Here is a 10,832-nt window from a genome sequence, read left to right as displayed (position 1 = left end):
GGAATACTATCAATATTTGTGCAATTAAATGAAAACAAAAATACAACTAAACTTACAATAAATTTGTAAGTTTAGCTGTACTTTTTTTAGTACTAGACTACTTAAAAAAAATAGAACATTAACAGCAACTGGGGACCATAAAACAGTCACTGAGCTAAAGAGATATTGAAGGAAAAACAAATAAAAAGTAACACCCATCCAAAAGTAATCCACAAGAGTTGTCCCCGCCCAACAAAATTATTTTACAGACTTGCATGAAGCGTATTTATGTTGTAATCAGTTATTACAGCCATACATTGGTTTGTGATGTTCGATTCCAGTAGCTGACGCCACCCCTCTCTTTGAAACAGAAAGATGCGTTGGATTAGGTCAACAGAGTTACCAAGCATGCTCTGAGAGGGGGCATGCATGAGGCTGAGGAGCTGGGAATGCAGAGTTTAGTACAGCTGTTCATAGCTCTGTTTTGGTTGATTTTTAAATGTTTTCACTATGTTGCTGTACCACAATGTACACTCATTTAGGTCAAGTGTATTATTATTAATATCATGGTTACTATTATTTATCCAGCACTATGGCTTTTAACTTCATCTTTCTTTTATGGTCACTCCGCACCAGTAGCAAACACAAAATCCTCATTTAAATGGGTTTTTGCATTTTTTGGATCAGGAGTTGTTGTGGCCTTGTTATCCAGTCTCTTTCTTATTGCTGAATAACGAACATAGTTTGTTAGATTTCCTACGTAGGTTCTTTTCTAAAATTAAGGATAGACCATAAAGCAATCTTATCTTTACAGATGAAATTAGCTGTTATTTCCATAGTTCATCTAACTTAAAGGCCCTTTGCCTTGATAGTCTATTAAAAAGCTCCATCTTTAACCCAACAAAAAAGGAAGCTTAAGAACGTCAACTAAATATACAACAAAAAATGTGTTTAAGTGAAAGCTTCATTTGACAAATTCTATCTTGATTCTTTTAGTCTAATTTGTTAGGGCCTCCTCATGCCAAAGACATTTTTTTGTGTTTAAAAGGGTTGCTTTGCTCTTTGAAATAGGTAATCGAAAACACAACATTTGGGATTTGTAATATTTGTTTTATCAAACAAATATTAAAATGTGACCTCATAGCTCAGTTCCATACCTAACCTTCTGTGCCATTATACTCCTATAACCTAAATAAACTCTGCTTAACTACCACCACCTCTACATTTACTAGACGTCATATAAGAGTAGATAATCTGAACAAAATAAAAGATGTCTCCTAAACAATATGGATGTCACACAGATGATGTGAAAAAAGTTTATTGCACTCTTATTTATGTTCATTAAAAAAAAAACTGAAAAATATCTAAATTTACTGAATAAAATGGAAGAAAGGGGAAAATAACTCATTCTCATTGGCGACATATTAGGATGATGGACAGCCAGTCTTTTTTTGAGCTAAATAGAAAGTGACATTTTTGTTTATTTCTCCCGGGCCTGCATATCTACTGTTCAGACACAAAAAGGTTTGAAATGCTAGTGTTTGTGAACGTAAGCGTGTGTGTCTGTGCCTGTGAATAAGTGTGCGTTCAGCAAGTAAGCAGCATCAATTTGTATTTTAAAATTAGTAAATCACCCAGTTGTCTTTCAGGGAAGGACATCCACTCAATCTTTGTCTGTCAGATGATTCTGAGGAGATGCGAATCTCTGCTGCCGATGCCCCAGATTTCATTCCAATCAAGCCTGCAAAGTGGAAGAGCAGAGGTCTAAATTAATGGAATTAAAGAGTATGGTGAGGTATTAGAGGGAGCTACAAGAGTGACAAGATCTTGTTTTCCTCCAGAGCGCTTTTTAACAAAAGGACACTTGTTGGGAGACACTCGATGCTCATGGCATTTTGTTCATTTACATTTCATTTAGAGTTAAATGGGAACCTCTGTGGAAATTTGTTTTGAAATCATTTTATATTTTAATTAAATTTTTTTCCTTCATGCTCTTTACTGATAGTTCACAGCATCGTTTCCCAAAACTATCTTAAGGCTACAATGTTAATATAATTTCATTCAAAAGCCTTTTGAAGCATAATAATCATTTTCCCTAATGGATCACAACTGATGATGCTCTTACAATTAATCTTAGATTAACTATTTCCAACTAACCTCAAAATAGAACACTGCAAGCTAAGTAGTTCAAGAAGCTGCAAGAGAAACAAAAAAAAAAAGTACCAAAAAAAGATATGTACCAACATAATTATGCTCATAGGGTTTCAGAGTAAAACCTGGGGCTGGAGCCTTTCCCTGGAGTCACTAAGAGATGGGCAAGGTACACTCTGGACAGGTGGTCACACCATCACATGGCCAATAAAAAGACACACAAACAATATTGCATACAATAAAATCATACTTGATTCCAGGGCTTATATTCTATGGAACATACATTTAACTGGACTATGAGTAGGCAATAGAATAAATTTGCTCCATAAAAATTAATCCTCCCCAGTCTCCCTAGTGTTGTGCCCTTGCTCCTCCTCCCAGTGGTTCATTCTGTGCTTCAATCTTAATTGGCAGGCACCTGTGTTTGAATGCAGCCTTGGAAAGAGCTGGGAAGTGAAAGCGAGGAGGTAAGGGAGAAAAACATGAGAGACAGCAGAATGATGCTTGCGCTTCGTTCACACGTCACTCGCCTCGGTTTCTTCTCTCTCCAATCCTATGACCCTCTTCTCCTACATAACATGGGTTTTTGGAGCTTCATAGTTACGCTGTTGCAGTGAGACACCACTCAGTAGTAATGATTAGTTTTGTTCTTGTGGCACGACTTCCTAACAGCTCTTTCTTTATTATAATCTGTAGCCTGATGTATTTGCTTAACTTGGCAAATAGGTTAGTAAATTCTTTTGCATTTCTTGTTTTTCATGAGAAGTCTTATACATGCCTAATTGTATGCATTTATTCTGTTGCAAAAGCAGGCATTCTTACTTTTGTGTAATATTGTAATCAAACTAATGATTTTTAATTAACACAAAAACATGAACAAAACACTAACAGAGACAGAACCAAACTCACTAACAATACAATATTCTTAGTGCATGTTGGTGTAAATTTTTTTAAAAACCCAGCCTGAATGGGCTGATATTCTTTCTCCTTCTAGAATTTGCCCTGTTGTTGAGAAGGCTCTCCGAATGACATTATTTTACTGTTATAAGAATGTAGAAAATTATAATTTTGCAGTTATTCACTGCAAGAGCAACTTCTTTGACAAATGAAAAACATACAAAATCAATAAATGCAAAAGAAAAGACATGAGAAATAATCCCATGTTCAACTGTTACATCTGTCCAGCTTTGGGAATGATTCCTTCTGACCAGCGGTGTTACAGTCTTAATCTAAAATAATCATTTCATGTGATAAATTTCAGCAGACTTTGATAACTTTCTGATTCTAATTGTCCCTTCCTCATTAATCTTCCTCATGAAAACAAAACCTGTCAATTATATTCAGCAGTTGTTTTTTTAAAGTCAGACTTTTAGATTTTTTTTTGCAGGAGTTTTCATCAAATAAATCCAGCACATAGTAACAGCAAGTCTTCTTCAAACACTAGTTTATATGATGATTTCTAGATGTGTATTATACCCCACATAGTTACATGTAATGCATTTTGCTTTTCTTCATTTCTATCCAACTCAAAAACTTTTGTCTTCATTTTCCTCCACCAAATATAAAAATGTTTTGAAAAATACACTGTTGGTCATTCTCATGGGAGAAGAATGGAGGAAGGACATTTTTGTTGCCTTTGATGATGATAAATATTGTCTGGACATTGAAGGCCTGTCTATTCAAGTCAAACATGTCACCTAACCAGTAAGCTTCCCAGTTGGGTTGAGCACATAGTGTTTGAGATGTCAAATATCCACTGAATATGATGTCAGCATCAAACATACACTGCGCACATCTGCTAAAGTTCACATTTAAACAAACTAATGTGAACTTTAGCATATAAAATTTCAAAATAGGACACCCCATAATCTGAAAAATTGATACCTACTGTATATTTCAAAAGATACTTCTGAAACCAGGTATAAAATTCTTCATGGCCTTAAATTTGACAATTTTGATTTATCACATTTTAAAAAATTTTAAAACTGCAGAAACCTTGTGGGTGTATGGGAACATCCTACCTATTGATCAGAAAAAACTTGGACAATAGATTTGTTTCCTTTTCACCAAATCGAAATGCTGTCCTTGGCATGCAAAATTCTCCAGGATCCCATTAAATCCCCCAAAATTATTCCTGGCAAAGCAGGAATTCAGGCAACAGATCTAAGAGCCCCATGCAAGAATAAAATCAAAAACAGCTTTCAAGGTTGGTTGATAAATAAGTCACAGATTAAACTCCTCTAAACTAGATTCCAAATTATGACCTTCAGAGCCTTTCAAGAATAAACCTGAAGCTCCCACACAATAAACATTGATTTTGCATCAAGCAAAACTGCATCTTTGCTATTTGCATAAAGACAGAGAACACACTTCACACTTTCAAAACTGTGTATTGAAATGAAGAGCTTCTTTATGAGAGGTACATGGCCTTGCTTTTAAAAGCTGATTTGAAAAGTGCCAAGCAAAAATGCAAAACAAAGTCTGGAGATGACTGTTTTCCTTAGACTTTTTTTTTTTTTGCTAAGATTCCAGCTGCTGTTTACTTGTGCTTTCATGCGCTGTTTGATTAGGTTTAAGCCCTTAAACCACATGCTGATGTCTAGGCAGTAAAACGTACTTAAGGAAATATCTTAGCTTTCCTCAAAATAGAACCTTCTTATGTCTGTCCCACATTAGAAATTTCCCATCTTACTGTGTTCAAACGCCACCATATCTTTAAAAGCCAGAATTGTAGTGCAGGATTAGAAGAAACCTCCAGCTGAAACAATTTGCTTGTTGGAAATCACACACACACGAAGCAAAAAGAAAAAAATCAAACAATTTATTCTGATCAGCAATGATAAACTGATTTCTACTTTATGCCTTCAGATGACTGAGCTGTGCAACACTTAACTTTCCGTTATTTATCTTTCTTTCCTGCACTTGTCCCACCTACATGCTACACCAATTGCTCTCTGTGGGATAGCCCTCTGCTGACTTTGCTGATATAAACCTAAGACATAATTATGCCTTGAAATAACATTTAATTCTAGCTGCATGGCAAGAGCTAAAATAAGGAAACAGCAGGGTTCATGGGGAACAGAAACGACTTAAGCTCTAAATGCATTCAGAACTGGGGTTGCTGCTGGAAAACAAAATATGACTACAGACAGACGAGGACAAAGTTGTTTGTATCACAGAAGTAACTTGAAACTGACAAAGACAATACTAAATAAAACATTTACTGAAAGTTAATCAATAAAAATCAGACAGTAAGACTTTAAGAAACTAATTAAACACGGCTATGGTACCATCATCAAAAATGATGGTACCACTAAAATGATTTAACAAAAGGGGACATGCTATACCAAGATCTGTCGTTGGCATTAAAGGTGTCTTCAACCTTATAATCAGTCAGTCTACCCATTTAAAAAGTGACAAGTAGTCATTTTGCTGTTTGGTGGCATGGTGTATACAACACTGAATATGAATCACAGGAACCAAAGGAGAGAGTTGTCCTAGGAGATTAGAAAAAAAACAAAACATTTACAAGCATGTTACAGGTAAAGACCATAAGACTCTCTCCAAGCAGCTTGATGCTCCTTTGAATATAGTTACATTATTCAAAAGGTTCTCTAATTAAGAGAGGAATACCAACAATTTTGACCACATGTGTATGATAATATTCAATTACTGATCTTTATGATTGAGCTCTGTTGTGCATGCAAGTGTTTTATTATGATGTAAAATTTCAACATGTTTTAAAGTGTGATATTTTATGAATGACACTAAATCACAGCACAATAGGAGTCTTTTTTCCACAATGGGCATCATTATGTCCTTAATATCCAAATATCTAGGTAGATTCCAGTCTATCAGAAACTACAGCATGACACTACATGTCAGTCACATGTTTATCGTAGGCTGGAGAGTGATGTTAAGCAGCTCATGAGTCAGAATAGAACTCCTAAACAAGCATGTCCCTTTGTTTCAGTAATCTGACCAAATGTTGTTTCCTTACCAAAGTGCTCAGCCTGCTTAAGTCTAAAGCTCTTTTGACTCAGTCAAATTCTCTCTGCTTCATTGCTGGCTGGCTGGCTTATTTGACTTTTCCTCAATTTGAATATCATCTTCAGTGCACCGTGGAAAATAGGTTTTTACATGCAAAACAGAGCTATAAATTTGTTTGCCTTGCTCATCTAGAGGACGGGTAAAGAGCAGTGGTCAGCAGCATGCACCTCAAGAAAGCTTGTCAAGGGTCACGGGGTTTGCATAAGTCAGGATTCTTTCTTGTAAGGGAAATGAGTACTTGTTGTTTCACATCTGATATATTAAGCCTGCACCTTTTCTACCTTGTTCATTTGGTGAACTATGGATTTCACCTCAACCAGGCTCTTATTGTATGTCAGCAGGAGAAAAGTCAAAATACAATGTGCAGAAAGAATTTGTGAAACAAAATAAAATGGTTCTAAACATCATACTTCCCCCTCAACTTTAAAACCATTCTATGGCTTTTCTTATTAATTTAGACAGACACACATGCTTCAGGTAAAGCATGCTATTTTGAATTAAGATGGCATAAACATGGAGATTGAGTATTTTTTTTTCAAAGAAAGTAAATTGCTGAAAAGTAGAAAAGCACTGTTGCTGATTCAGCCAATAAATAATATTCAGTTAACCAGGCTGTAAATGTTTTGCCAGTGGTCCTAATTGAAAATGCAGAAAGAGCCTCAAAGTCTTTGCATCCCAAATGCACCAAACTAAGGATTTGCCTTCATACACAAATGACTCTAGAGAAAATGTTGACATCATAAGAAAACTATATGCAAGTCAAGCTACCTTAAATTTAAATTGCACTACAACAGAAACAGGTTTTTACATGTCCAAGATCCCCAAAGCTCCACTACTAGTTTAGATGGTGTAAGATGAAACTCTTAACAAAATACTGTATAGAGAAATTCTCAAAATTCAGGATTCAAATCTCAATTCTAATTAAGAACAAAGGTCCAGCAAAACTATTGTACAGTAAATCTCTTATTTTCTCATTCAATAACTTACAAAGAGGACGATTATCACTTTATGTCTACAATACTGTATGACCCTAGCACACTCTATTTACAGTACAAAGTAATTAGCAATCCTAATTTCTAAAAGAATGATCAAACCGCTAAGGATATTCAAAATTAAAAGAATTTCCAAACATGCCAGCAGCTGTTCGCAATAAATAAACAAGAAAAATCATGGCAAGTTTATCTGAACTTTGAATAAAAAAGTGACTTACAAGGGAAAAGAAACACTTTACTTAAATCAAATGTATCTAATTTATCTGCAACTGGTTATCTTTGTACAATTATCTAGGAAGATTATTTGATCCCAGTTTTTAGATTGGGTTGCTAGCAAACATATTTCTAAGCGTTTTTCTGCCTATAAAAAGGACAGTATTGGGATACTAGACAGTATCCCAAACCAGAAGCAATAACAGCAACAACTCATCCGAAAACAATATTTATAAATAAAAGTCTACCAAAAAAAAAAAATCAGAACTAACAGAAATAACATTGCTACTGCAAATTTCTCTCACAACGAGAGGCACAATTCTGGAATCAAAATAAATATATAAAAAATTAAACCTACGCTTGTAACAAAATATTATTTTTATCAACAAACTCAAAATCTGTCTTTTCTTTCGTTATCATCACTTAAGTCCAGCTTTATAAACTTGCACACAACCTTCCCAGGCCTGGTTCAGTTGGGGACAGGTAAAAAGCTTTCGGACACTTTTTAAAGCATTTCTAGCAATCTGTGAGAAAGTGTAGTGTCTGGTTTTGCCTCGTCTGCTTGTAATGGACTGCTGTTTTTCTTTGTTTGGGAAGTAGTGTTAGGCAGGGGAACAAGATGACATATGTTTCGCCTGACGATACCTGAAGGGCAATACACAAAATAGGAACCTCAGCAGGAGTGGATGACCCTACATTCCCCAGAGTCCTTGCATCTGTGACTCACACCTGCTGTCCTGGTCTATAAGTGGACTTAATCTTACATGATATCTACTGTTGTTTCTCTTTATTTTTCCTTCCTGTTCTTCACAGTTTCCTATTGGTCAGAGACGTGTGGTATAAGTTGGAATGGTAGCTTTTGTGTACAAAGATTTCACCCAATAAGGACCTGGGCCAGACTGCAATCATAACATCAAGTAGCCTTAAAATCAAGCAATGCATGGACAGATCTGTTGTCTTTAGTCTGAGATGTTTTGTCTGCAAACTCTTAGTCATTACTTTGAGTAAGAGATTGATGTATGAGCTGTGATGACGGGAGTGTGACCAGCTGCCACCACAGACGACGCAGTGCAAGAGGATATGTTGTGGAGCGAACATTAGTTCCTGACATAAAGAAAAAACACACTGCTGCCTTAAATCAGATGCAGGGCCTGTCTGAGTAGTAATGATGGTGTGCCACTGTATAAATGTAAAAAGAAGACAGATATCCTGCTGTTGAACTTACAGAAAAACTTAAATATTCTTTGAAAGTCAAATTTTCTTTTTTTTCTAACACATAAGACATTTGCTTCAGTGTTGTCAGTATTACACTGAGATTAACGTTTTTAATAAGTTGCAGTTTTTTGTTATGTGCTTACAAAAATATATATAGCTGCACCCGTCCGTAGCTTACATTTGCATAGTTATTTTCAACCTGTTGTGGCTTATGACACGAATGAAAAGGCTACCTAGCCAGGGCGCCATGACCTGGGGCTCACCACACAGCACTTCTCATTTGCACCTAGGACAAGTTGTGTATTACTTATTTCCATGTCTTCAGGTAAGAGACTGTTGTGCATATATAGTGTAAAATATGCACACATATGAAATTTGAGTCCAAGAACTCAATCTAAAAATATTTTTAAAAAAAATTTGTTTTTAAAAAAAAATGTTTTGTACCCAAATTTACTTTATGCTTCCTAATCAAATATGCATATATTGTTATTCAGATTTTTTTTAATATAGTAAAGACTGATGGAGAATTAAATTTTATTTTAATCAATTTCCTACTTTATTGCGTCTTTCATTGTAAGAAACTGATTTGTAGGACTGAAGAAATAAAACTGAAGCAAGAAAGATAAGAAATTTGAATAAAAACTATTTAGCCAATAGACAGTTGTTTTTTTTTCTTTTTACTTTTTTGAAGAAAAATTTTATCAATTTCTATCCAGTCTTACTGATGTGGGTGTCCAAGAAAATTTTCACCAAATGGGGACTCATTTTCAAAGGTTTGGGATCAACAGATGTATTGTATAAGTCTAATTTTCTGGTCTAAATAAATTGAATTTGCCTAGATGAAGGTCCAAGGTCTCCACTGAATTAAAAATCCCTTCTAAGCAATAAATCCAACCACCTGCAATATCCACTCAGTCTTAGATATGACTTTTAGTCTTGATTTTTGTGCTACCTTAACTTTGACTTTCCTAGATAGTGGTTAGGAGCATTTTCAGGGGGAAAGAAATGGAGCCAGTTTGAAACAGCAGGTGCTACAATGAACCAAACGAATTACATCTTTGCTATACTTTTGTCAGCACCGTCTATGTTTTACACTAGAGTGAATTTCCATTGTTCCTCCACTGTAAGAGCCTGGCCTCGCTGACCAGTTTTATCACCCAGGCAGTAGATAAGCATGTTAACTTGATTAACTTCTGAGCTTAAGCTTAGATTGCTGACTTGCTGAAAAATATTTAAAACCTCTGTCAAATCAACTGCTCTGGTAACCTGAATGGTGAAAGTGGTGAATTAACTGCTTATAGGAATAGCAGGAGGTGACATACAGGCAAAGCTGACATCAATTTTTGGAAAGAAACTCTCCAATTACCCTTTCTTGTTTGGACTTTTAACAGCAGCAGCATTTCAGACACCGCCATGTTTTCCTTTAAGGATTTCTTTCTACAATTAATAAGGGCAACATTAAGCTGACTGTACGGACAGAGAACAAGATAACTTTGCATATTTTTCAAGAGCCCAAGAACTCTAAACATAAGGTAAAACATTAATTACTTCTTTACTAATATACTCTGTTGGATTACTTCAGGCGCTTGCACGGACATTTCGCTTTGCTAAAGTATTTTTGGATTTTTTAATGCATTTATGTTTTAATGTTTTTGTTCCTTAACTGAATGCACAGCCAAGACAATTGCTTTCCAGCTTGCCTGCACTTAGGAATTACTCGGTCTTGATACTAGGCTAATCACATTTTCGAAGTAATAGAATACGCTCTGGTTTGAAGGATGCCAACCGTTTCTTTAGCAGGTGTGAGCAATCCTGTTAGATGCTGTTTGTCTTATACCTTAACCTCTTTTTCCAATAAATCACTTTGTTTGTACAGCTTCCCAGCTTTTTCACAGCCTTTTCTGCCAAGATTTTGTAAATACATTAGCAGAGGAAAATGTAAATGTATTGGTATTCTGGGATCTACCATTTATTTTGTTTTATGAAATATGTCACCAACAGGTTTTATTCATTTAGTTATTTGTTTGACAAGATATTTTTCTTGGTAGAAATCATTCATCATTGACTTTAGTAAAATGCTTTAATTTAGGGGCAACATGGCACATTTATTAAATTTAGAGTCCATACCCAAAGATTCCCTTTGCTGTGGATGAGAATTTATTTAAATTTAAATCTACAATTACATATTTAAAAAAAAAACTAACTGTGAAGTATGGGGATTGCAGTATCATG

Source organism: Xiphophorus maculatus, chromosome 18, assembly GCF_002775205.1.
Source record: "Xiphophorus maculatus strain JP 163 A chromosome 18, X_maculatus-5.0-male, whole genome shotgun sequence".
In the NCBI taxonomy this organism is placed as follows: domain Eukaryota; kingdom Metazoa; phylum Chordata; class Actinopteri; order Cyprinodontiformes; family Poeciliidae; genus Xiphophorus; species Xiphophorus maculatus.
This window is presented reverse-complemented; position numbering follows the sequence as displayed.